The following is a 23,623-nucleotide window of genomic DNA, read 5'->3' on the forward strand; positions in this document are numbered from 1 at the left end:
ACTTGGAGAAATGACTTCACTTCTCTGACCTCCAGTGTCCTCATTTGTAAGAACAGGTATAATGCCACCTGGAAGGGATGTTGTGATGGAGCTTCTGTGGGGGTCCGGAGCTAGTAAGCACCCAAGGAGACAAGTTGCCATGGCCTCAGGCACAGACCTTGGCCCTTGGCTACACTCACAGACTGAACAACCTTATCCAGTCCCGTGGCTTTAAATACCATCTACCCACTGAATACAGGCTCCCAAATTTCTCTTGCCCGGAGGCCTCCTGGGAACATGCCCTTCAACTCGACACCGCACAGCTGACCTGCTGCGCCCACTTGGATGACCCACAGCAGCTGACAGAATGGGTCGTCCGATTTCGAGGTTCCTTCCAGACCCACCCTGCCCCTCCCACCTTCCTCATCTCAGAACAGCAGCTCCACGTGACTCAGGCACAAAGCTCAGGCGACTCCTTGAGTGCTCGAATTCTCTCCCACCCCACACCCAGTGGCAGCAAACCCCATCTTTCCTATCTTCAAGACCATTACAGGACCTGGCTGCAGCTCACCATCTCCGCTGCTATGACCGTGCCTGTCGGTGTCCCCCACTGCCTTCCCACAGCCACCGGCAAGCCAGGTGTTCCAGGGGCCTCCATCTCCTCCCAGATACCGACTATCGACATGCTCCCTCCTTCCCTTCCTTCGGGCCCCTATTCAAGCATCATTTTACCAAGCACCAGCCCTATCTGCCACGTTCCCTCACTGTTTGCCTTCATTTAGTCCTCATGAAAAAGCTAACATTTCTGTGTGTGTGTGTGTGTGTGTGTGTGTATGGATTATTATCCCACTTCACAGATGAAACAACTGAGGCCAAGGCAGTCAGTACCATGGTTAAGGTCCCAGAAGCCTCCTACTGCCTGACCTGAGGGCCTCTTCCCTTATAAGGCACATGAGGCTGATGACAGGATGGTCCCTTTGCCAAGCCAGTGTCAGCTCCTGGGGACAGGAAGTCAACCCCCTCAAGATCTCACTTAACATTCCATTGTCCCTGGGGAGGACCCAGCCTTGAAAGGTAGGGGGAACACAGGAGACCTCAGGAAGAGATGTGGGATTAGGAGGCCAGAGCTCCCAATTGCCTGCACTTTCCTTCCCCAACCCCCACCCTGTCTCCTCCAAGGAGGAGGGACTGCCAGGGGCCATCTCTGTCTCCGCACACTTCTGGCTCCCTCCTCTGAAAATCCCCCAGGGACAAGGGACACACCAGACCTTGTGATCCATCTGTAATTGCTGTGATCCCGCCCTGCAGAAAGGAACTCACTGGCCTGTCTCGCCTCAGGTCTGGGCCCAGCCCAGTGGCACCGCCATGCCAGGCCACTAGGTGGTGTCCCAGGGCCCAGGCTCCAGCTGCTCCCGGGGAAAGGGCAGACAGAGCAGCTTCTCTCCCAGAACCCAAAAATCTGCCCCACCCCCACCTCGGACTAAAAAGGAGAGGAACCCAACCAGCCTCAGGGTCTCAGAAGCCAACACTGGAAGAGCTTCAGAATAGTTTATTCTCCAAGTGTGAAACACGAGGCACACACATGCCACCAATTTCGCGCCCCCGTCCTTGACAGACATCACGAATCTATCCAGGTATTGCTATTGTCCTGTGGATCCCACAGAGCCCTTCACCAAGTGATTAGAATTGGCAAGCGAGATGCACCCTGCTTGCCAGCCCTTTCTTTCCCGGACGAGAAGACAAGGTCCTGGCTTACTTTGTCTCATCAGGAATCCGGACTGCAAAAGCCAGTGGGGCCAGAATGAGGTCATATGACCCCTGGGACGCTTGTGTAACCATGGTTAAGTCCCGGGGAAACCTCAAGTGGGTAATGGCAGCGCTAATGGAGAGGCTGCCGGGCAGCCGAAGGGCAGCTGCCTCCTTGTCCAATTGTCACCCCAGTCGCCATGGGGGCAGGGCACAGGGAGTCCAGCTCAGCCTCTGGGCTTCGGAGCTGGAGAGGCCCCCAAAGGGGGCAGAAAGGAAGGTGGGGACCCAAGAGACGGAGAGAGGTTCTTAGCGTCTGCGTGTGGGTGCAGGCGCACGAGGGTGTCAGTGTGTGTGTGTGTGTGTGTGTGTGTGTGTATGCACGCACATGCGAGCCCGCGCGCCCAGCCGGGTGGGGGAGGGGCGGTGCTGACAGAGGCTCCTTGTCCTCCTGCCCCTGCACAGGCTTGTTTTCTTCCCAAGCTATTAATGTCGCTGCAGCTTCAAAAGCCGGGTGACCTTTAAATGCCGAGCCTCCTGCTCCTGCCCAAGGCGCGGTAAAGGCTTAATGGAAAACTCAACCGGCCACAGCTGCTGGGGTGACGGCGACAAAGCCAGTCTCATTCTGAGGGGACCAGGCCATGGGGCAGCCACACCTGTGCCCACCTCTGGGGGCACGATGAGCACAGTGCGTGGGGAAAGGAGGCCTGGTTAGACCTGAGAGGAGCAAGAGAAAGAGGAGTAGCAACAGACTCAGCAATACCTCGCCCTGCTTTGTGACCTTCGGTTGCCCACTTAACTTATCTGGGCCATGCCCTATCATTTAGTCCAACCTAAGCCTGGGGCAGAACAAAAGGTCCCCTTCCCAGAAAAAAATCTTTTAAAAATCTATAGAAGATAAAAAGAAGGAAAAGAAACACAGTTGCTTTCCTAATTTTTCTCTCTCTTGTCTCAATTTCCATGGCCAGGTGTGTAGGCAAGGGGAGCGAAGGTAAGGCCTAGGGCAAGAGGTTTCAAAGGAAATTAATAAGGTCCCTCCCCTAGGGAAGGACTGGTCCTGAAGCCTCAATCCCAAGGATACCTTCGTCCCTCCCTGGGGCTCCTGAGGCCCCAGTACAGGGCTGGGCTGCCATAAAAGGCACCATCAAGAAGCCCCTTCTGCATTCCAGCTGAAAAGTCCAAGAGGAAGCTCCTCAGGCATGAGTAACGTGGTGTTTGTTTGACTCACCTTGGTCGGATAATGGTCATAGTAGGAATGACACCCTTACACTATTGCTGGCTTCCTTCCAAGCCAAGCCTATTCCAGGTGTCTTCTGCATGTTCACTCTTACCATCCTTGTTCTGCAGCTCTGCAAGGTGCATACTGTCCCTGTGATTTCTACTTTATGGACAGAAAAATGAAGCACAGAAAGGTACAGGGACTTGTTTAGGTCACACAGCTAAGTGGCCAAGACGACATTTGAGCCTGGGAGGTCTGACTTCTGAATCACACTGTAAATCCATCCACCACCCCTGCCCCCCCCCCCCCTCCCGTATTCCTAGAGTTGAGCACAGAGCCAGGCATGTGGCAAGAACTCAAGTAAACCGGAATTGAGTCCTCAACGGGGCAGCAAAGCTGCCCTGGGGGACGCTGGGGGTGCCTAGGGCCCGTGTTGGGGGAGCAAGGGAAGAGAAAGGAGAAGTTTGCAGTTTGCAGGCAAAGCCTTATCCTGAAGGAAGGACCATTTCCTTACAAAAACCTTTTCGCACTCCACCAAGGTTGTTTAGTTGCCGAGAAGACCAACTGTTTTCCACTTCGACCTGAGCTTCTTAAAAACTATTTCCACAACAATCCCTCTCTCCATCAACAAATTCTATCAGCTTAGCCAAGACACTCAAGCCAGGAGCCTACAAGGAGATCAAACATCTGTGGACAGAAGGGGTGCTGCTCCCCACTGCCCTATTCAGGGGCCGCACCCCGGAGGAACCCCTCTGGGTTGACAGGAACATCTGTGTACCTGGGACCAGGTCAGTAGCCCAGACTCAGAGAAGGGAGCCACTGGCAGCTCAGGTGCAGGCCAGTGAAGCTGGGCTAGTTCCAGGCATGAGCTCATGCTGGCCCAGGTCCATCTTCTTGGGAAAGAGGGTCCAGTGGCCCCTCCCTGGGCCTCTCCTTCAGGCAGTTGGGCTGCAGGTCCCTCCAGAAGCAGGACCTGCATCGTCTGTGGCTGAGCTCTCAAGTCTGGACAGTCCCAGATGTCTCTGACCCCCTGGGACAGGTGGTCAGGCAAGGATGCCACACAACTGAGTATCTGAGAGTCCCCAGGGAATCCAGGTCAGGGAACCAAGATCAGGGAGGGGTGCTCAGGGTGAGCAGGGGAGTGTCCTGGGAACAGAAGTCTGACTCCTGCCTCCTTGCCCCCACACTAATACACACTGTGCACTCACCCACTGATCCATGAATCCCACTTCTATGGAATTCATTTACTATGTATCATGGAAGGATACATTTTTTGTTTACAACAGTGAACAAAGAATGAGGCATTTCTATAGGTGTCCCTGCCCAAGACCCATGGCTAAGGGGAACAAGGCAAGGCAGTACTGGACTACAGTATGTTATGGTATATGTATGTATGGAGAGGACATTCACAAGAAACTGATCCTATAGGTTTCTGTTGGGAGGAATTAGGTCATAAGGGACAGATCGGGGAAACTTTTCTCTGTAAATCTTTGTATCTCTTTTACATTTTGATTCATGTTCATTCATTGATTTAAAAGTAAAATAAGCAGATCACCTGTAAAAAATAGCAAAAGGACAGCAATGCCAGTGATTTTTTCATCTTTTTGCCTATGTATATTATCTACAAGACATGACTCAGTTTTTAAAAATCATTATAGCAAATGTCTATGAGTGCTAACCATGTGCCATATACTTTCTAAGCCTCCAAGTAAAGGAATTATAAGACCCACTTTACAGATAAGGAAACTAAGGCCCAGAGAGTTGATATAACTTACGTGGCATCACACAGTCAGTGACGGAGCCAGAATTTGAATCCAAACGGCATAGCCCCAGAGTCCATGCTCTTCTTAACCTCCTCCTTACACTGTCTCTCTAATTAAAACAAAACAAAACAAAAACTGAATGATGACAAGAAAAAAAAAATGTTAAGAAAAAGCACACCACAAAGCCTGTAGGACTTTAGAACTTCTGTAATCCTTTAAGTCCCAACACCATCCTTCCTGCCTCCACTTGCCCAGCAGGCCTTCGCCAGTTCTGCCTCAGTGGAAGCTGGGCACTACTTCTCCCCCCAGGGCTCCCTCCTGCTCAGGGGCCCGTCCACCTCCTGGTGGCCTTGCAGGGGAGAATGAAGGGCGGTGGGTAAGGCGGTGGCTGATGCCGCCGCTGTTCCAGAGGTGAGACCACAGTGTGAGGGTGTCCTCCAGGGCAGGGCAGGGCCAGGTCTGGCCAGGCAGTTCCTTACAGAGGGGAAGCCGCATGTTGGTTGTGAACATTGCGGAGTCTGGGGTAAGAGGCTGCAGAGCATGGCGTCACGGAGGCGCTTTAGCTCTGGGCCAACCTCAGCTTTCATTCTGATCACCACTGCTTGGGTGAGTGGAGCTTCTCTGACTGAGTTTCCTCACCTGTAGAATGGGACACCTGTTCCTCTGAGGATGGGTTCCCCTCCAGGGGGATTCTTGCGATGGGCACACACAGGCTCCACACAGATGCTCTCAGCCTGGAGAAGCTGTTAGTAAGGCCCCAAGGCTACACACTTCTCTGGGACTGAGTCTAGAGCCTGATGCAGGAGTTAGGCCTGGCTGTGGTACGAAGGGGGGACAGTATGCAGCACAAAGGTCTCCCAGCAGGGGCCTCCAGGACCTCAACTTGGGGGGCTCTGGGGCCCTGAGTGGAGCACGGAGCTGGCCAACAGCCCCATTCCTGCCCATACTCTGCTATGCATCCTAGGGGAGAAGGGACTGGAATATACTGGGGCCTGGGTGGCCCAGACCTCCCAGTCTTCCTGGGGGCCTGCCCTCTAGGGGAGGGGCTCCCGGCCATCCCCAGGGGTGAAGGACCGAAGGCACACAAGCTGACCGGCCTTCTCAGAAGAGCCTCTGGCAGTTGAGGAATGCAGGCCCAGGGCTGGGGAGCAGAGCCTTGGGGAGGAGGTGGTTGGCCCTGAGCTTCAAAGGAACAGGCAGCAGCTGTGGCTGGGAGGGCCTGGGCCCTCCCCCTCTGGCAGCCAAGACACCATCAGAAATTCCACCCCAGCAAGAAGGGCCGGCCCAGACGGCAGATGGGATTGCTTAGAGCCACTTACCAGGCCAGCTACTTTCCCCGACCACAGGCTACTCCCCCCTCCTCCCCGCAGCTCCTTCTCAGCCTGCACAGCAGCTGAGCTCCCCTCCCAAGGCCTGCGGCGCCCAGCGCCGGGCATCTACTCTAGACCTGAGGCCCTCCCTTGTCCACACCGCCTCACCTCCACACAGCCACGGGCCCACCTGTGCCCTCCGGAGAGGCCTGGAGAGGACAGCGGGAAGAAATAGCATGTTCTCACTTCCAGATGGCGCCTATTGCCAAAGGTACCAGAGCTCCTGGGCCTGCGATTTGATCCCAGCTGGGATTTGAACCCAGACTTCCGGGAGAGTGCTCCCTGTCCATGTGGTGCATGCACTAGTGATGCCAAAGTAGCTCGCATGCAACATGCACCAGCTCCCTCAGACCCGTTCGCTCATGAGGCCACGGGATAGCGACAACGTTCATTAGGGTTTTCCTGAACACTCCCCTCTGCCCCCAGGTGCTCAGTCATTCCTCGCTTCACCCAACTCCGAATTAAAATTATAGTCACACTCTCCTCCAAAACCCTAAGGGCCGCCTGTGCGAGCCACTCCCTTCACTAGGCTGATGGCAGGGCGGCGGGAGGCGCCCACCTGTGCCCAGAGTGGCTTTTACAGTGTCTGGGGCAGCAAAGGTGAGTTCAGGTTGACCTGACCCACCCAGCGCGGGCCAGAACTAGAGGCACCGCCTTCCCAGTTGCTGGCAGGATCAGCACCTGGAATGTAGCGCAGGGAAGGGCATTGGGCCAGTGGGGCTTGCCAGCCCTGGCCCTCAAATCTGACAGTCAGAGGAAGGGGGCGGGAACTCTTGGGGGTCCCATAACCAGCTCTCTTTGCCTCCAGGGGTCTCAGTCTCCACCTCTAGAAAACAGGAAGAGCCCCTAATGAGTCTCACCTCTCCCACCACTGAAACCTCCCAGGGATGCAAGGACATGGTGGGGTTGGTGGTGGATTGGGTCTGAGAAAGGTAGCACTGTACTAGGTACAAACCACGAGGTCTGCAGAAGGAAGTGGCTGTATTCCAGTCACCCAGGGCTGGAAGACTTGTGCCCTTTCTTAGCTATAGAACCAGAACCAGAACCACCCCTTTCCTCACATGAGACCCTGAGCAGAAGTCTGTTCTATAAGGACACTAAGTCTCTCAGCCCCTCCCCTCCCCAGAAGTTACACATCATCAGAGACCCTGTCATTTACAGAGTGCGGGTTAATCGTCCACGAGCATCTAGCACTGTCTATCACGGCCTTCTACCAGTGTCAGAGCCATTTTACCGAGTTATGTGTGACCCAGAGGTTGTCCAGGGCTGGGCCACATCCAGCCCACGTGGCCTTACATGGCAGAGCGAGCATGCCTGTCAAATCTTCCGACATACTGGTTCCTCTCAAGGGTTTTAAAGCCCGGGTTCAGCCCCCGCGCTCTTGTCTCCTGAGCTGTTTGCAGCTCTGCCTGTTTCCCCTCCTGCTTCCAGCCTGCTCTTGGGAAATGTTAATGTGCTTTTCTATCAGTCTCAGAAGCAAACACTCTTTGCATTAAAGCCGTGTATCTCAGAGGGGGGTGAGACTTCATCAGACTCCCCTGAGGTGTTTGCTAAAAACACATATTCTCCACCCCACTATTAAATCGGAATCTCGGGGGAGGGGGTGCTGGGAATCTGCTTTTTAACAAGCTCTTCGGATCATTCTGATGCCCAGTAAAGTGTGAGGACCCCCAGCTCACAGGGTGACGCAATATAAAGCTCTGGATTCTAGTTTTAGCGCCATGACAAACCAGCCGGCTGACCTTGGGCAGGTCATTTTACCTCCGGGGCCTCCAGCTTCCCATCTGAAAAATGGGCAAGGAGGACTGAGATGATCTCCAGGCCCTTCTCCCCACTGACTGCCTCTGTGTGTGCCCTAAGTCCCCAGATGGTTCCCAGGTGTCCGGACTGAATTTCATGGCCCGTATACTATAGGCACGCATGAAAGAGAGTTCCAGTCAGACTGATTTAGGGAGATCTGCAAAAATACCTTGTCTCTGGCTCCAGGCCCTAAACAAATGACTTTTGGATTATCCATGATACCTCCCCCTCTCCCAAGCACCTACTTGCTTCATTCCAGCCGGAGACAACCAGGATTCTATAAACACTGGGTCTGCACACCTGGGCTTAGTCAACAGTCAGCAAACAAAGGCTCTATCAAATCACCCCACAAGCCCAGACTTGCACCCGCTTTGTCTCTCAAGGGGAAAAACCCGGCCTGGGATGTGCGGACCCTGCATGCTCTTCCTCCCGTCACAGAGTGGGCATGAGGGGCTGGCTCGGACAAAAGGCGTGGCCAGAACAGCCCCAGCCTATGGTGGGTTGCAAGGTTTATCCAGACCTAAGGGCTGTGAGGCAACAGCCTGGGAAGCAGCCAGCAATCGCTGGGACGATGGAAAAGCAGCTAGCTGGCTGTTCCTTAGTCCCTGGGTTCCTTGTTGGTTCCTTGTTCACAATGTATCTAGCAAGTGCTCAAGCATTGCTTGCTGGCAGTAAACACAGGCTTGATTCATCCTTCAAGGGCTATGTATACATAACAGTGGAGCTGTGGGGATTATCAGGCCCACAGACACAGGGTGAATTCAGTTTCCTGCCACCTTTGCAGATGGTGAAGCTATGTGTGCTCCCACCAAATTAACCAAGGGGGAAGGATGAGCAGGCAAGGAGAGAATGGAAGCCCAGCTTCTACAGTGGGACACAGCCGGGAGTTCCAGCTATGGTTTGCTAACCCTCCTCATTTAAGGATACTGAAATAGATTATTTTCTCACTCTGAGAAAACACGCCAGCTGACCCAAATGGTGGTGCTTTAAGTGTGCACCGTACTTCACAGTTTACAGCACAGTTACAGTACAGTACAGTTTACAGTACAGTACAGTACAGGGGGGCGGGGGGTGAGGGGGCGAGCTGCAGGGAGGAGGGGTCCACCAGCCCTTTCCATTCTGCCAGGCTCCAGGCTGGGCACGTCCCATGTGGCAGGGACCCACTCTGGCCCTGTGTGAGGCACTTCACCTACACGGGATTCTCGGAACAACCCCGCAGGGTAGGAAGCAGATTATCTGGTAGATGAAGAGACTGAGACAGACACAGAGGAATTAACTCGCCTGCGGTCTCACAGCCAGGAAGTGGCGAGTCAGGATTCTTCCCCAAAGCCCACACTCCCAACCACTTACCGCACTTAACTTACTGACACTGAACTTACTTACACTGGTGGGCCTCTGATCTCTGCGTCGGCAAGGGGAGAAACAGGCTCCAATGGTCCCCCGTCCCCCCCCCCCCCGCCCCCGGGTATCCTGGAGCAAGAGCAGAAACACTGTGTGGAGGTGGCCCCGGAGCAGGGAAGCAGAGTGGAGGTGGGAAGACGGAGTCGTCCTGCCACAGGCCTCCTCTGCCACAGCCGCCCCAGGCCCAGAGGGACCAACACCAGGCTCCCTCTCCCACCCCCAGCAGGACCTTCCTGTCCGGGGCCTGGTCTGTCCTCAACACTCAGCTGTAGGCCCCACAGGAGGAAGTGGCCACACTTGAAAATCATTGCCATGTGGGGCTGAACTTGGGGCTTTTGTTCTTGAGCAAGGGCAGTCACATTTCACTTTCAGGAAGGAGCCGGGGAGGGTGGGGCCGCTCGGCATTGCACAACCAAGACAGGCTCAGACACACACGGGTCCGCTGTGGAAGTCTGCTTAGACAAGTGGGAAAGTACTAGCCGACCCACGGCCTCCCCCCATGGCAGGTCTGCACAGAGACCGGACACAGCCCAAGCCATCTTCCTGCTTTTTATTTATTTTTTAAATATCTGTAAAAAGATTTTATTTATTTATTTATTTGACAGAGAGATAGTGAGAGAGGGAACACAAGCAGGGGGAGTGGGAGAGGAAGAAGCAGGCTTCCCGTTGAACAGGGAGCCTGATGTGGGGTTTGCTCCCAGGACTCCAGGGTCATTACCTGAGCTGAAGACAGATGCTTAAGGACCGAGCCACCCAAGCACCCCTGTCCCCCTGCTTTTTGAATCAAGGCCTTGTGGTCAGTCATCTCAGCAAGCCAAGTAAAAGAAGGAAGAGCAAGGTAGCAGAGGCAGGATGAGAACTGAGGCCTCCAACCACCCTAGGCAGAGGGTGTGCGAGATGGGGAGCCCTGGGTCTGAGAGAGGGACCACTTGGCCACATCTGTCTGGGAGGGGCAGCCCCAGCACTGGGAAAACCGCCTACCTATGCCTCCTGCCCTTTCGAGAGCACAGCATCCCCCCCAACCACACAGGTGCCACACAGGTGCCTCATGGCCCCGGCCCTCCCCTAGACGCAAGGGAAGGACAGCAAACAGCCCTCAGAGGCACCCTGGCAGTGTCTAGAGCAACTCTGTCTGGGGGCAGCTCTTCCCTCAAAGAGTCACCTCTTGCTCCCTCCTCCCGGAGGCGGTGGTGGGAGAGATGGGAGAAAAGTCAGTCAAAGGAAAAACTTTTTAAAAAGTAATACAAGAATAAACCAGGTTTTGAGCAAGTCCCATAGCCCTTGGAAGCAGGGCTGTCCTGAGATCCCCGGGAATGGTCCCCTGCTCCCCTCCCCACCTTGCACAGTTCAGAGGCGAAGGTTTTCACCTTCTCCCCTCCTGCGCCTCCTCACAGCTTCACCTCCAGGCCCTCAAGGAAACTGGTAGAAATGGGATCCTTGTCCTTCGTCAGCTGCAAAGTAAACAGCTCTCTGGGGGTTTACTCTCCTTGGCCAGGAGGGGTCCTCTCCCACTCTCAGGCGATCGGGGGCTCCCACCCTCCCGGAGCTCTGCTGGGGCAGCAGCAAGGAGTTCAGGAGAATGCGTGGGTTCAGGGCCCGCTGGCAGGAGCAGGCCACCCACCAGGTCCAGCTCACCCCCCTCAAAGCCTCTCTGTTTGTAAAGGGCTTTCGGGGACAGGAAGCAATAAACAGAGTCAAGCGGCCAAGATGCAGGGGCTGATTATGCAGTTTATGGATTTTCCAGGCCGCTTTGTACTCTCCCACCAGCTGCCTGGGGCTCTGCAGAAAAAGGTGCTGGCAAAAGACGGCCGGTCCTTGGCTTGAAAGGTGGACTTCTGCCAGGCCTAAACTGGGTCTTCCCTAATGGGAGGGGGGGCACTGGATGTCTTGCCCATCCCCACAAGCACCTTCTCAGTGCCGTACACCACCAGAGCCCAGACTCACTTTCTCTCTCTCTCTCTCTCTCTCTCACCAGCCCACTGCTCACCTCTCCACTCAGCTCTAAGTTACTTGACTCCCCGGAATTCCCAGAGGAGAGGGCATGCCTGGCCAAGGCGGCCCCTTCCAGAAGGTGGGTGGCCCTCCCTCCCAAAGCCGCTCACAGCTCAGCTCAGCTTAGCTTAGCGTGGCTGCCCCGGGAGTGGAGAGTGAGTTGGGAATACCTGAGCCCGGTGGGGAAGGGGGTTCTGGGCAGCAGGGCCTCCCCAGTACCAAGCTCAGCTCTCATTTTCCCCCAAACAGGCTGCGATCCCGTGAGACGGTGGCCCATGTGGGCAAGCTGGGCAAGGCAGTAGGCGCAGAGCAGTTGGCAAGAGCGACAAGGGGACAAGGGGGAGCACCCCCACTCATCTCTCAGGACCCACGAACCAATAAATAACACGAGAGACATGCCCAAAATGGAAGAGCATGCAGCTAAGACCTTCAGCGGCCAACACGGAATGACATGAAAAAGCCAAATGAGTGGGCCTTGTGCCCACCACGCTGGTTTTGCGGAGGCGTCTGGTGTGTATTCGCTTCTCGGGACAGGCGTGCACAGCAGACCCTAAGTAGCGGTTATCTTAGAGGTGGGGCTGCGGGAGGGGTTCACTTCTGTGTACGTCATGTAGCTCTGCGTCCTTTGAAGTTTTTCCACAAACAGGCATTATCTCTGTAGTTTGAAATTAAGAATTAAAAAAAATAATAAGGTGCACTGCCGGAGGGATGGGCACGCATGGGGGAAAACAGTTTGGTAGCTCCTTACAAAGGTGAACACAAAATTACCCTATGAGCTAGCGATTCCACTCCTAAGGCGTACACCCAGAAGACCTGGAAGCAGCAGTCAAACGGATACGTGTAGACACACTCATGTTCAGAAGAACATTATTCACACTGTCCCAAAGGCAGAAACCACCCAGTGTCCATCCACAGGTGAACGGATAAGCAAAATGCAGTGTACACATAAGGGAAGAGGGGAGTATTCCTCAGCCATAAAAGGGAATGAAGTTCTGACAGATGCTCGAAAACACGCTAAAAGCCAGGCACAAGAGGACAAAAGCTGTATGATTCCACTTCGATGCGTTACCTAGAACTGACAGATTCCTAGAGACAGAAACTAGAATAGAGGCTACCAGAGGCTGAGGGAATGGGGTAAGAAGTCTGTGTTTGATGAACAGTTTCTGTTGGGGATGACGAACAAGTTCTGGAAATGGATGATGGTGATGGACGACTATACAGTGAACAGACTTAATGCCACTGAATCGCCCCCTAAAAATGGTTAAAATGGTAAATTTCATGATATATATGTGTGTGTGTGTGTGTGTGTGTGTATTTTTTATTTATTTGTCAGAGAGAGAGCACAAGCAGGGGGAGTAGCAGGCAGAGGCAGAAGCACAAGAAAAAGAACTAAAGGGGCTCCTGGGTGGCTCAGTCAGTTAAGCATCAGACATGATTTTGGCTCAGGTCGTGATCTCAGGTTGGGAAATAGAGCCCTGCAGGCTGTGTCCGGCTCTGAGCTGGGCGTGGAGCCTGCAAGGGACTCTCTCTCTCTTTCTCTATGAAGGAAGGAAGGAAGGAAAAAAGGAAAGAGAGACACAGAGAGAGAAAGAAAAAGAACTGAAGACTTAAAAAAGTCAGGCAGGAGGCGCTGAGGGATAGAATCGCCAGAGTCACCAGACAGAAGGGGGCGCTCCTCGGGCTCGCCAGACGGAGGGCAACCAGCACACAGGAAATCCTGCCGGCACAGAGGGCCTCTGTCCAGATCCGCATGGAGCAGGCCAGGAGACAATGACTCCCCTGTTGATGAGGACTGTTCATGTGACCTGCAGAGAGTCCCAAAAGCCATGGGGCCGCAGGGAGACAGCAGTGCAGGGGTACTTTCTGGAATGTTTGGAAGTGGTGGGTCATGACACACTAGGGAACGGTTAGTGCGCTGGAAAATGAAGCAGGCCTCTGAGAGCTTGGGCTAGAAAGAGAGCAGAGAGGAGAAAGGGCTTGCAGGGACTGCAGGGAGAGAGGAGTGAACAGAAGGAGACTAGAGACAGAGTAGAAGAAGAGGGTGCTCTGCCGGCAGAAGTGACTCCTTCATTCATCCAGCAAACATCACAGGGTGTTTCCAGGCCCTGGATGCTGGGGAAACGGAGGCCAGGGCAAGGGGGTAAGGGAACCATCTCATCTGATGAATACCTAGTGCCCCTTCAGCACCACCGCCCACCTTGCTCAAAAATACATACCTATATACAGCCAAGAAACCCAAAACTGCCCCCAGCCCTCCACCTTTTTCTGGAAAGTAAAAGCGTTTCTTACTTGAGGCCAAGCTGTTCAACTAGGAAGTAAGATCAAAACCGCCCCTGTGGGCTGGTTAGCCCCGTAACTGCACCGCAGTCACGGCCAGTGCGCCCACTGGTCAGCTACCAGGCATCCACAGGGACCAGATTCTTTCCTGCTGGAGGGGAGAAGCAGGGAGCCGCACAGGCATGCCAGGGTGGGACCCCAGGGCTTTGAAACCTGTGACTGCTGGACTCGGACTGCCCAGGTGCAATGCTTCCGGAGGTCCTACCCTGCTCAGCTCCGATGGCACAAGGACAAAGAGAGGCCATACGTGGGGGTGCATTTGAGGTCAACAGCAGCTCTGCCTCGCTCAAGATAAGAACATTTAAACAGTGGACTTTGTTAGAAAAGGACATTGTATCCAGGGCCTTCCTGAAATGTGTAATGTGTGTACGTGGGCGCGGAGGAAAGAGGGTGGCAGGCAGTTCTGAAACATCTCGACTTAGCCATTGTGTCTTTCTCAGAGACCCACTCCTTCTAGAACTGTGCTGTCCAATAAGGAGCCACTCATCACCTGGGCCAATCTAAGCTTCAATTGTAATTGATTGAAATGGAATTTAACATTCAGTTCCTCTGTCATTACTACCACATTTCATTTGTTCACTGGCCATCCAGGCTAATGGTCATCACGTTGAGCAGGATATTTTGGAACGTTACCAACACTGCTGGAAGTACTATCAGACAGTGCTATTCTGGAACCTAAAGGGGAGCCCCTCCTCCTTGGCAGTATGAAGCCCTGGAGCCCTTTGTGACAACTCTCCGGGGGAGACCAAGGACTGCAGGCCACTGATCCCCAAAAGACGAGTCCCTCCACATCCTTCTGGGAAGGGTGGGTAAGGGCAAAGACCCCTTTCTCCTGAGCAGGGGTGAGCACTAGCCTCTCCTCACTGATGTCCTCAGCCTCTGCCAAGCTCAGAGCCTTGGCCTCGTTCTAAGAAACCTGCCAGTCCAGGCAGAGAGAGGCAGAGTCCAGCTAGAAACCCAAGTCCCAGTTCTAAACCGCACTTCTGGGCCTCGGAAGTCCAGGGTCAGAAAAAGCCCTCTAGTACGGCTGCCTGGAGAAAGGGTGCGCTTAGGTCACAGGGCTCCTCCACTGTCCCCTTTCCTAGGTACGTCCCATGATGGCCCTGGCACCGCCTCCCTGGGCTTGTCGAGAGCAATGGGAAGGAGTCAGAGGAAAGAGGGGCCATGTGTGGGAGTGGGTGGGGAGGCTAAGGGCTTAGAAAGAAAAGAACCAGTACTTTACAGAAACAGATGGACCAGGCTAAGGAAGGGGATTCTCTTTTTTTTTTATTTATCTGACAGAGATCACAAGTAGGCAGAGGCAGGCAGAGAGAGAGGAAGGGAAGCAGGCTCCCCGCAGAGCAGAGAGACTGATGCAGGGCTCGATCCCAGGACCCTGGGATCATGACCTGAGCCGAAGGCAGAGGCTTTAACCCCCTGAGCCACCCAGGCGCCGCTGGGTCTGTGTCTTTGAACCAACCAGAAAGAGCAAGACTGGTCAGGGCACCCCGCAGCTCTGCACACACCACACATATTTCATGGCTGACACAGGTACACTCCTGACCTGATCAATCTCCTTCAGAACTTCCCCATTTCAGGCAAGGGCCATCGATCACCGTTGTCCCCACAGCACATCTCAGCCGGCCCTCAAAGTCAACCAAAACAGAACCCATAAATCTGCAGTTGTTGGGATGGCTCAGTTGGTTGGGCATCCGCCTTCAGCTCAGGTCATGAATCCAGGGTCCTGGGATCAAGCCTCACATCAGACTCCCTGTTCAAGCAGGGAGCCTGCTTTTCCATCTCCCACCACCCCTCCCCTGACTGGTGCTCTCTCTTTCTCAAATACATAAATCCTAATAATAATAATAATAATAATAATAATAATAAAAAGAACAAAGAAAACTGCCCTAACCAAATGTAAGCTTAATGAATTATCGTAAGACAACACCTTGTAAATATCCCTGTCAAGAAAGGAGACGTTGCCACACACTACCTGACCCCTCCCCATGTCACACACTGACTTCTGTAGTCATCACTTCCTTGCATTCCTTTACTCTCCAAATGTACATCCCTGGACACTGCGATCTGATTGGTCATGAATGTCATTTGTCCTTTAAGTTTATCTTAATCTATGGCTCGCCCCATCATCTCCTTTTTTGCCTTGTAATTTGTGACACACAAATTTTCTTTGTAATTTGTGACACACCCAGACCGTGTGACTATTGCCTTCTCTACTGTCTGAAGGTCATGGACCAAGTCCTTTTCTCTCAGGGCCTCGCTTACTCCTTCCTTACCAGCACCACCCTGGCCAACTTACGGGAGCTCCTGTGACCATAAGAAGAGATAGCCTGAAAGCACATCAGGAAATGCTTATGCTATTTTGTCAAGCAAAGAATGCAGGATGCAAATGAATACAGAATGCTATGCTTTCAGATCTCCCAAGGAAACATGCATGGGAAAAAGGGCCAGCAGGAAACATGCCTTCTATCAATGCTTGTCTTGGACAGCAGATTTCTGTTTCTCTTCCTTTGCTTCTTTCTTACCTTTTTCCATGACCAGCCTATAGCAATACGACAGGACACACGTCATTTTAAACATTTTAAAGAAAAGGGTGCACGAGACTAAATGTGTCACCAGGCCTGTTCACTATCCCGTCACAGGGCCATTTGGCTTTGCTGTCTGTCCCCAAAGCCACCAACAGTGCGGCTGAGATCTGCAAACCTCAAGCTCACGCCACATCTGCTTCTCTGATGCCTCCCAGCTGCCCTTCCTGTCCCCGTCCTGTCTTCTGTCTGTGTCACCAACAGAACAACGCATCTAGAACAATAGAGGTTGGCTTCCCGGCTCCCCTGTCACTCGTAGGAGGCTCAGACCCCTTCTCTGTGTGCATTAGCGCTCCCCACGTTCACCCCCAGTGTGGGCTGAACACTTGCTGCTGGGCCCCAGCCCCAGAGCTCCTGCTCCCTAGGTCCCTCAAGGCCAAGAAGTTGTGTGTCTAACGAGCCCTCGGGCAATGGTGATGCCACTGATTCCGAGACCGCACTCTAGAATCCTCACCTCTGTCCTCCTAAGCAAGCCCTGTCCAGCCATCAAGAGTTAGTTCGAGTTCCCCTGTCCATGCGGCGGGCTCCTCCAACAGCCAGGACTGGTCTCCCTCTGTTCTTCCAGGCCACCCCCAGTACTGAAGGTGTTCTGCTGGTCTGGGAAAGGGGAGAGAGCGCTGAGGGGCTGTGAGGGTGGGCAATGGGACGAGGTACCCCTCCCTCCCCTCGTAGCGGCTCTTCTGGGCAGAGCCTGGGAGGAGCACTCCTTCGGTGGCCCCACGTTATCCGGGAGGTCTTCTAAACGTCCCAGGGAAACAGAGTCTTTTCCTTCCCACACAAACTTCTAATTATTCCATGTGCATTCATTGCCACTCAAAAAAATACTCAGTGAGCACCTACTGTACGTCTGGACGCACAAAACGAAAATTTCTTTTCTTCACAGAAACCAAGAATTACAATAGCATTAAGCTACCACAGAAGCCTGCAGAAGGGGCTCCTTCCAAAGGCAGCCCAACAGCCCAACCCTGCAGCCCCAGGGACCACTACACACACGCAGCCTCGGCCTGAGAGTCAGGTGCTGGTGCCCGCCAGCGAGCACGCGCAGCAGTGGTCACTCCCACGTATAGCCACAGTGAAGGTCTGGTCGTGGATTGCAGGCTTCGTTTGTCCTCAGCTAAGCCACCCAGGGCTCCGAAGCAAGATTTATGGACAGATAATGTTAGGAGAACAGATGTCCAAGTAAGCGGGTCAAGCGAATGCAGACAATGATAGTGTGACAGGGAAGCTGAAGGGGACTCCATTTTCAGAAAGGCCCCATTTACTCACGCTCTGTATTTTTCTTTCTTTCTTTTTTTTTTTTTAAGATTTTAATTATTTATTGGAAAGAGAGCACAAGCTGGGGGAGGGGCAGAGAGAGAGAGAGAGAAGCAGACACCCACTGAGCTCAGAGCCAGCATGGGGCTCGATCCCAGGACCCTGAGATCATGACCTGAGCTGAAATCAAGAGTCCGACGCTTAGCTGAATGAGCTATCCAGGTGCCCCTCACGCTCTATAGTTCACCTTCCATATGGGTAAACCGAAGAAGCTACTTTCCCACGCCCAGGGGGAAGCAAGGAACTGAAAAGTTCTGAGTTCCTTCCTTCCATTTTTCCTTCCTTCCTCCCTTCCTTCCTTTCAAGATTTTATTTATTTGACAGTGAGAGAGACAGAGAGAGAGGGAACACAAATGGGGAGTGGGAGAGGGAGAAGCAGGCACCCCAGTGTTCTCTGATTCATCCTCATCCCAAAACACCTGATAACATCTAAGAAGAACCGGGTCCCAAATGTGTTCCAGGACATTAACTTTGAACAAACCTCAGCCCACACTGGCATCAATACCCCCGCCTTCGGTGACTTATGGGAGAACACCTGTTGTTCACCTGATACTCCCTTTGATTGATCCCTCCCCGGATTCCTGGGGGGGCACCTTGGACCCTTTTCCTGTGTGAACCCCTAACTCCAGCGACAATGAGACAAAGTCTCCTTTCCTTTCTGAGTCTTTTAGATACTTTGTCTGCTGTACTCTATCACTTATGCTATTCAGTAAACTCTGCTTTCATTTCCTCCTGGCTTGCATTTGCTTTTTATCCTGCACAAAGCCAAGGACCCTCTTGGCTAGTCCTGTGGGGCTCCCTCTGGGTCCTTAGACCTGCCTGACTATGCCAGCTGTCATGGTGCAGGCCTGGAACCCACTGGAGGGAGGCAAAAAGACACCACCTCCTAATAAAAAGGCAGCAGATGTCTAAAGAGCTGACCCTTGTCCCATTTCTGCAAACATCTGGGGCTCTGGACACTTGGGCCTTCTGCCCCAGCAAGATATTCTGAGCAGGCTGAAGACACCGCAGATTCTCCACAGGGGTGTTGGCTTCTCTGTGACCTTGAGCAACTTTTACCTCTTCATGCCCCCATTGCACTATCTAACTATCTTTTTATAAGGTAGAAAAGCCCAAAACAAGATGATAGAGGTTCCCATTGGAGGAATAAAGGGAGAGATTTAAAAATAAGCAGCAGGGGTTCTGGGTGGCTCAGTCTGTTAAGTGTCTGACCTTTTTTTAAAAAAAGATTTTATTTATTTATTTGATGGGGGAGGGGGAGAGAGAGCAAAAGCAGAGGGAGCAGCAGAGGGAGAGGGAGAAGCAGACTTCCCACTGAGCAGGGAGCCCTATGATCCCAGAACCCCAGGATCATGACCTGAGCCCAAGGCTGACCCTTAACCGACTGAGCCACCCAGGCGCCTCAAGTGTCCCACTCTTGACCAAGACTCAGGTCTTGTGATGCCTGGGCGACTCAGTCTGTTAAGCACCTGCCTTCGGCTCAGGTCATGATGGTCCTGGGATGAAGTTCTGCATCGGTCTCCTTGCTCAGCAAGGAGCCTGCTTCTGCCTCTGCCTGCTGCTCTCTCTGCTCGAGCTCTTGCTTGCTCTCTCTCTCAAATAAATAAAAAGATTTTATTTATTTATTTGGCAGACAGAGATCACAAGTAGGCAGAGAGGCAGGCAGAGAGAGAGAGGAGGAAGCAGGCTCCCTGCTAAGCAGAGAGCCCGATGCGGGGCTTGATCCTAGGACCCTGGGATCATGACCTGAGCTGAAGGCAGAGGCTATAACCCACTGAGCCACCCAGGCGCCCCTAAAAAGTTTTTTAAAAAAAGAAAAAAGGACTCAGGTCTTGATCTCAGGGTCATGAGTTCAGACCCTGGGCTCCGTGCTCAGGGTGGAACCTACTTAAAAACAAAACAAAGCAAACAAACAGACAAGCAACAATAACACCGTCTGTCAAAGTAAAATAAAGAAACTGCAAGGAGAGCCAGCAGGGAAAATCCTTTAGTGCCTCAGTGGGGAAACACTGCGTTCATTCAGGCTCCTGGAGCAGGGTGGAGGGGCGCAGCAGGAGCTCTGGAGAGCTTCTGAAAGACAAAGGTCCAGGGTCCCCTACTGAATCAGAGTCCCTTGAGGTACAAGGAACATGCAATTCCCATTCTCCATCCCCAACAGCAAGTCAAAGAGCCTCAGGTATTCCGGGGGCTTCTAGGCCTGAGACACCACCCCAGAGGTGAGAAGCAAATTATTATCTAAGAGAGGAGGAGGGAGGGACAGTGGCCGCAGGGAAAACATCAAGGGACCTAGAGACCGGCTGGAGAGGAGAAGGAATGTCAACACTGAGGTGCCCTTTGTTTCTGGCCCCCCCACAGAGATCTGATTCTAGAGAAGGGATACCTCCCTCCCAGTTTAGGCCTCTAGGGACCTGCTGCTTTAGCCAAACGCACATCTGAGTCCTGGGCCGCTCCTTCCTCTGACCACCACTGATCCTGGCATATTTCCTGAAGCTCTCCATGCCTTGGCCCCAGCAGCTTCACACTGATCAGCTGTGACTCTTTAGTTCAGGATTCAGATCACAGTCGTCCTCCTCCAAGAAGCCTTCCCAGAGGCATTCTAAGACGCACCCCCACACAGCCTTGGCTGGTTAGATTCTTGCTGCACCATCAAGGTGGCAGCACTAGTCACCTATCACAATGGTGACTATCACTAGTCACCTATCACGTGTGCCCCTATGGGCAGTGGATTGTTTTGGTCTGATTCAGTTTCCGACCCCAGCACCCAGGTCAGTGCCCAGCATAAAGCAAGGAAGCAATATATATAATATATGCCAACCAGGAGAAAGGGAGGAAAAGAAATTTTACATCAGATGGCTCCAGTAGGCAAGTGTTGTCAAAACTCTAGCGACATTAGAGCAATTATTTTTTGTGGCACTTCCTGTGTGCCACGGAGAAGCCCAAGACCAACGGAGGCAGAGATAGACAGGTACCCAGGCAGTGGGTGCCAGTCCTTGTTCTCCACCAGTTGGCTACAGGTAAGGTAGTACATGCAAAGGGAGAAAGATAAACAGCTAGCCCCCTCTAGAGCCCTCCCTCCCTGTGGTTTAGGGGTCCCCACGGCTCCAAGCGTCACACTTCAGACAAAGCCCAGGTCCAGGTTGCTGTCCACAGAGCAGCAGCCATTTGTCCCTGCTGAAGGCCCCTCGCCGTCAGGTATGGGGAACACTGCTGCAGCCATCCGGGGGAGCCCAGGAGTCAGAGGTCCCCACTGTGGGGCGGAGGGTCATTGAGAAACAGTGACAGCGTTGGTGCCATCCAGTTGGTGCCAATCATTTCCCAGGCTAGAGCCCCAAAAGCTGCAGCCTTGTCAGGTACCCATTCTGCAGGCTGGAGACTGGACAACTTGACCTTTGCCCCCTTTGCCACCGCAAGTGTATCACCTGACCCACTGGACGCCCTGGGTCCTATCCCGAGGGAGGCTCTCAGATAATGCAAATCTGAGGTTAAAGATATCTTTGGCTGCATTTAACAGGCAGATGGGGAGAGAGTTCAGATATTAAAATGATGTTTAGAGTTTGCTGATTTAATCAACAAAGCTAAAGTGACTGCATTAAAGTTAGCCCGAGTGCAGTATTGCTAGAAACCTACTGGGTCGCCACTCGGATAATGGAGATGGTCAAAGCTGCAGTAACAGTGACTGAGGTGACTGTATTTTTCAAACACTGCTGCTTCGCCCCCAGAAGCCCTGTCCCTGGGGGCGCCCTCGCCCACTCACTAGTGAACTAGTCTCTGGCAGTGCTGCAGGCCACCAAGCACATCTGCTATTGCCCCAGGCTGCTCAGACCAACACTTGTGCTTTGGCCTGGAACAGAAGGATCCCCTAGACCAGAGGAGGGGGCGCCTGGGGGCGGGGGGGGGACACCTGGAACAGGAGTAAGATGCTTAGTCTAAAGAGAGGATCCTCAATCTGAGGATTTATCTCAAACCAGGTAACCCACCGGTTGGGATCAAATGCAGGGTGTACAAGCTTGTGACAATAACTTAGCCGAGTTTACCCAAATGTGGGGTTTCCTGAAGGTCAAAGGCATCACATCACCAAAGAGGTTTAAAATCTCCCATGCTCTCAGGAGAAACCAGGGCCCAGAAAGGTCAGAATCCTCTCCCTCAAGGTCCTGCCAAAGGATCAGCACAGACGCCTGCTCACCCATCCGGCCCACTGGCCCCAGCGGCCAGCAACTGACTCTGGGAACACAGAGGGCCCCGGAGGGCTGAGTGTCTACAGACCACTGTGCGCTCCCCTCCATCTGACTGCCTCACAGTGCACCTGTCGCAACCCTGAAGAGGAGGCCATGCCAGGCCCCGCGCCTCGGAGTCCCAGGCCAGAGGACTCACAGTTGACTCCCCTACCCCGGGTGCTCCTGGCCCCCAGAGGGCTCCTGTCAATCCCTGCGCTGCTACTGCAGCCCCTTCTCCCTTTGATGCCAAACTGGGGAGGGGGGTTGGGTAGACAGCAAAGAAAAATCCCCAGTAGGCATCGATTTGCCCAAAGCAAAGGCAACACAAAGGCCGCACCTGTTTCCATGGAGACACGACTGGCGAAGCAAAGGAACAAAACAGAGCGAGAAACACAAACCCGTCACCACCTTCCGGGCCGGAGTGATGGATGTTGGCGGGCCAGCGCCCTGACAGGAAGACGGCGGAAGGATTAAAGGTAATCAGAAGATCTAGAAGCCATAGCCCGAGCCCTTTCAGTTGGTAGAGTGGGAGGCCAGGAGCCTCCCCATCCCCCAGGCTTACAAACCAGCCTGGGCCCACTCCTGAGAAAACTCCTGAACGAAAAATCCTGGACAGAAATCCAAAGTGAGCAATTATTCACTTTACAAAAGGATTCTCTGCTTGACAAAGGGATTCCTTGAAACAGCAAATCCCATAGTGGATTGGAGTGTCTGTTTTCTTTCATTATTTACGTTTCTGAGACTGAGGACCAGGACAAGGGAGTAGTTTCCAGGTGAAAGTTTGCAAGAAAAGATGACAAAATTCCCAAGTGGAAGGGATGGAGGGGTGGCGACAAGACTCTTCATAAAAATATCTGCTGGAGGAGGGGCACCTGGGTGGCTCAGTGGGTTAAAGCCTCTGCCTTCGGCTCAGGTCATGATCCCAGGGTCCTGGAATCAAGCCCTGCATCAGGCTCTCTGCTCAGCAGGGAGCCTGCTTCCTCCCCTCTCTCTGCCTGCTTCTCTGTGATCTCCGTCTGTCAAATAAATAAATAAAATCTTAAAAAAAAAACACAAAAAAACCTGCTGAGGGGGTGCCTGGGTGGCTCAGTGGGTTAAGAATCCGCCTTTGGCTCAGGTCATGACCTCAGGGTCCTGGGATCGAGCCCTGCGTTGGGCCTGGCGGGGAGGCTGCTTCCTTCTCTCCCTCTGCCCCTCACCGCTGCTCGTGTTCTCTCCCTCTCTCTCAAATTAAATAAATAAAATCTTTAATAAATAAAATAATAAAATCAAATCTGCTGGGAGAGGCCCACACGAAATTGAGACAGGACAGCTTTAAAACAAAAAGGTGAGTTAGTTGGGGATCTGTGGCCCGTCCACCATCGGAGAGCACAGGAGCCTACAGTGGCAGAAGCTGGGCAACAAGAGGTCTCTGACAGGCCCGGTGGGGTGGACCCCAAAAGCAGGTCACTCTCAAAGCCATTAGCTGAGGGGAGATGTGGGGAGCCTAAGCGGTCAGTCCTCATTCCCCCAGGATGACAAGAAGGCCAGAAGCTAGAATGCTCCTGGGTGAAGGCCAGAGGAAGATGCTGACAGTAGGCTCTGCAGATGGCCGGGGCTCAGGGCAGTAACGAGAGCCTGGGCGCTTGCTCTCGTCACTCATGGGGTGACAGGTATTAAGGGCCCCTCAGAACACGTTGCCACCCTGGGAAGGACACAATGCCACACACCAGGCCAGCCCTGCTCTTGGAGCATCTCAGGCAGGACTTCACTCCACTCAGCTTTTCCTGGACTGTAATTCCTACAGAGAACAAAAAACAAGCATAACAGCAACAATAATATTTACTGAGCATGCTGTGTGGGCCCGATACTATATAGTCATTGTTTCATTCACCCTCTCACCCTGCCTGAGAGGGAGACACTGTCC

The 23,623-nt window shown here is 53.3% G+C and overlaps 1 protein-coding gene across 4 annotated transcripts in view; it reads right to left on the reverse strand.

The window, feature by feature from the left end:
* CUEDC1 (CUE domain containing 1) overlaps positions 1 to 23,623 on the reverse strand; it is an 81,585-nt gene that overhangs the window by 25,325 nt on the left and 32,637 nt on the right. For 2 of the 4 annotated variants that reach the window (XM_045069927.1, XM_045069926.1), the window contains one exon: positions 4,720 to 4,816. The gene's annotated coding sequence lies outside the window, so the exon portion shown is untranslated. Of the gene's footprint in view, positions 1 to 4,719; positions 4,817 to 5,346; positions 6,023 to 9,260; positions 9,281 to 23,623 lie in introns of those variants that run through there. The other 2 variants (XM_045069929.1, XM_045069928.1) reach the window with 2 other exon arrangements.

This window comes from Mustela putorius, unplaced genomic scaffold, assembly GCF_011764305.1.
Source record: "Mustela putorius furo isolate JIRA1106 unplaced genomic scaffold, ASM1176430v1.1 tig00003962_pilon_pilon_pilon, whole genome shotgun sequence".
NCBI classification, from domain to species: Eukaryota; Metazoa; Chordata; class Mammalia; order Carnivora; family Mustelidae; genus Mustela; species Mustela putorius.